Genomic DNA, 3,547 nt, shown 5'->3' with positions numbered 1-3,547 from the left:
ACTTGTTAAGAACAGATGAGTCTCCATCATGGTCGTACCTACGCTGACAACAGCATCTCCTCGTTTTATAAAACAGATGTTAGTGAGAAATTCAATCATCTCAACTCAGTCATTATTATTATCTTAAATATATGTGTTGTAAGAACTGTGACGTGCTAAAGATATTCAGCTGCCAGTCTGTAGCCTTTGGTACTGTGCATTGGAGGGGTGATGTCATCTCTTAACCATGTACTCCATTACTTTGCTGGATTACTAGAACGACAACAAGAGGTCAGGATTGATCCAGTGTCCCTCATCCATGGTATCTACTTGTAGATTAGTGTTTCTAACATCAGGGAGTTGTTGAAAAGTATCAGACAATCGTTGAAGAAGCTTTGGATCAGTGGAGTGACAGAACCAATAAGATAAACATGATTCTGTCTTTTCAGTAGATCAAGAGGATCTACTTAGTTTTATTGAGCACAGCAAGCAGAGTACAAAGTCTCATCCAGAGTCAAATGTGACTGAAATGTAACAGATTACATGCAGCTAAAGTAAAGGTTAAATACATCTGAAAAAAAGAGAAGAAAACCAAAAAACTATTACATTTCCATTTCAAGGAGAAATGACTATGAACAGAAAGGACGACTTGAAATAAATGATTCTTCTCTAAAATTAGTGAGTGCTGAAGATGTGCAGCCAGTCTGTGACAGAGAAAACCTGATGTTTTACAGCACACACATTAGATTTATCTCTGCAGACACACACACACACACACACACATCTCTAGCTCTGATTATACTTCTCTGTATTACTTCATTCCCTCTCCCAAGTCAGACGTGCATTATATGAACACAATCATCAGACAGGATTTCTCTGGTTTATACTCAGGTTTACACTGTCTCACACTGATCACTATAAAACACAAGGAAACAGCAAAGTGGAAAAAACTTGACCCAACACCAGGAGGTGGACTTGCTAACACCCACATGTGAAGCTTCTGTATCATACTGTGATATACCATGGTTATCTAGATTCTGCCAGTAAACAGTGAACCTGAATCAGTAGTAATCCTCTTCTTCTTTACTGAAGCCGGCCTGAACGATCTCTTTGATTCTCTCCGTCTCCTCAGGTGGAGCAGCAGGCAGAATGGCCTTCAGGTCACCCTCTATTTTCTTCATCCTGGCATCGGTCTGCCTCTCAAATTCTTTCTTGTTCTTCAGGACCAGCTGCAGAATCCCTCTCTGAGCATCGTCACAGGACTCCTGCAGCTTCAGACGCTCATGAAGGAACTCTGGTCTCTCCTTATCCATGGCCATGAGCTTACCCAGGCTGCTCACTCTGTCCATCAGGTACTTGTTGGACACTTCAGTGTAGGTCTCTGAGATCATGTGGATCAGGCTGGCAATGTTGGAGGCTTCAAAGGCCTGTTTGTACAGGAGGTCTTTTACAAAGAGCTTCTCATTGTAAGAAAACATTTTTATGTCATCAGCTGCCTTAATAAAATTGTGCATTGTCTTGCTGAGGCTGATTTTGACAATGTTGGAGACCATCTGGAAGAAGCGCACCATCTTCTCCCACTGCTCTTTGACTCTGCCCATGGCATCAAGACCTTTGACCAGCATTTTGATTTTGGTGTCAAAGTCGATCTCATTGAGTTTGCAGTTCTGCATTTCAACCAGGATGTCAGTCAGCTCTTTCTGATTCTTCTCCATGTTCTCCACACTCTTCTCATATGACTGCCGTACTTGACTGAGTTGTGCTTGGCTCTGCTCGATGGAGAAACGAGCATTCTCAGATGCTCTCTGACCGGCAGACTTTCCTCCTGAGCTGTTGTCTGCTTTGGACATCATTGGTGGTTTGGCGGTAAGAGCTGGAGTACCTGAAGCTGCTTTGCTCTTAGTGTCAAAAGTGAGGGCGCGATCATTCAACTTCTTAATGTCCTTTATCAGCTGTTTAGTTTTCTTCTCATCCCATGTCTGATCTGGAGTATATGTTGCCAGCTCCTCACAGATGGTGATGCCTCTTTTACAGAGTGACAGAGCTTTTTTGCACACATCTCCTGACATCTCCTCCAGGTCCTCAGAGATCCTTTTGAATTGTTCCTCAGTCCATTCGGTCTTCACGCTCTTATTCTTCTGATCATACAGGTCCTCCCAGTCTATTTCACTGCCACTGACAAGTTGTTTGAGAGATCCTGCAACCTTCAGAATCTCTGCAGACTTGCTGTACGCTGTCATTGGTGCAAACTCATCCACATTCTCACCAACATTCTTACCAACAGCTCCATCTCTGAAGGTGCGCATTAAAGCTGATGCACCTATAGGATCAGCCATTCGAGAAACACATCCATTCATAATTGCTGTCATCCCTGATGAGAGCGATTCAACCACATCCATGCCAATCATTTCCCACCCAGAGGGAAGAGAATTCATGGCTTTCTTGTAGGCATCTTGTGCTTCTTCCATCTGCTTTGACATGGCCTCCATCGCTTTCTTGGATTGTTCACTCAGCTGTCTTGCACTCTGGCTCCCTCAGTTTGTTTTCTTCCAGTTTCATCTTGACCTTTTCCATCTCCTTCTCCATAAAAGTGTTCAGCATTGATACAAGCCTCCAACAGCTCCTGGATTAAATTGATAACATCAGTATACTTCTTTTCAACACTGTCTGCTAGTATCACGCACTCGTCTGCAATGGTTCGAATGTTTTCCAGTTGATTTGCAGGAGAGCTTCAATTATTTTATCAGTGCTGTTGAAAAGAATGTTGACTGCAGTCTTCATATAATCAGGAACTGTGCTCGTGTGAATGCGGATCTGATCCATGTTCTTGTGGGCCTCGTTGAATGCGTGCCAGCCTGAGTTACAGACCTGCATAAGACAGGCCCTGAAGGAGTCTGGGTACTTAATGAACTTGTAGCCACCTTTTGGGGGTTCTTGTTGATGGAGAAGTCATCACAGTGGGAGATGAAGACGAGTTCCCCCATGATGGCGATAGAGAGGGGTGCAGGAGTCAGGTACTCCTCCCAGTTTGCATTGGCTTCATCAGCATCTTGGTGGTTTCCCGCACCTCTGCTGCAGTAGTGAGACTTTGAGTGGTCTTTGCTATTTGTTTGTCCATGTTATTAACTGTTGAAAAAAGAAGAAACAGAGGATATCATGAATTTTTTGTACTCTGTTAATCTGCTTGTGGTGAGATTGTTGCCCTCTAGAGCTGCTGGAAACCACATCAAGCATGTTGGTGAAAATGTTAACAACTTTAATCATTGGTTCTAAACTCATATTCATTTTAAAATTTCAAACAGTATATAAATTATGTAGGGGGAGTGCTTAATTCTGAGGAGTGGAGAATGAATAATAAAATATCAAAAATACATTAAAGAAAACAGAAAAACATGAAGCTCAGTTAGTTGATAGCAGAGCTGTTGATGGAGTTTTTTTTAAAGATATCCCCACAGCTGTGATTACCTGTGTACTGCTACTCATCCACTGTGATGTATGTTGTCATTGTAACAGATGTCAGGGACATTATGGCACAGCATCCAGTACTGCAGCTGTCAACTTATGGTTT

At 42.6% G+C, this 3,547-nt stretch overlaps 1 pseudogene; it reads right to left on the bottom strand.

The window, feature by feature from the left end:
* Positions 1-414: 414 nt before the first annotated feature.
* LOC108874527 (uncharacterized) lies at positions 415-3,112 on the bottom strand (annotated as a pseudogene).
* Positions 3,113-3,547: the final 435 nt, after the last annotated feature.

This window comes from Lates calcarifer, unplaced genomic scaffold, assembly GCF_001640805.2.
Source record: "Lates calcarifer isolate ASB-BC8 unplaced genomic scaffold, TLL_Latcal_v3 _unitig_5448_quiver_928, whole genome shotgun sequence".
NCBI classification, from domain to species: domain Eukaryota; kingdom Metazoa; phylum Chordata; class Actinopteri; family Centropomidae; genus Lates; species Lates calcarifer.
Note: the sequence above shows the minus strand (reverse complement) of the source record. Positions and strands in the feature narration are given on the sequence as shown.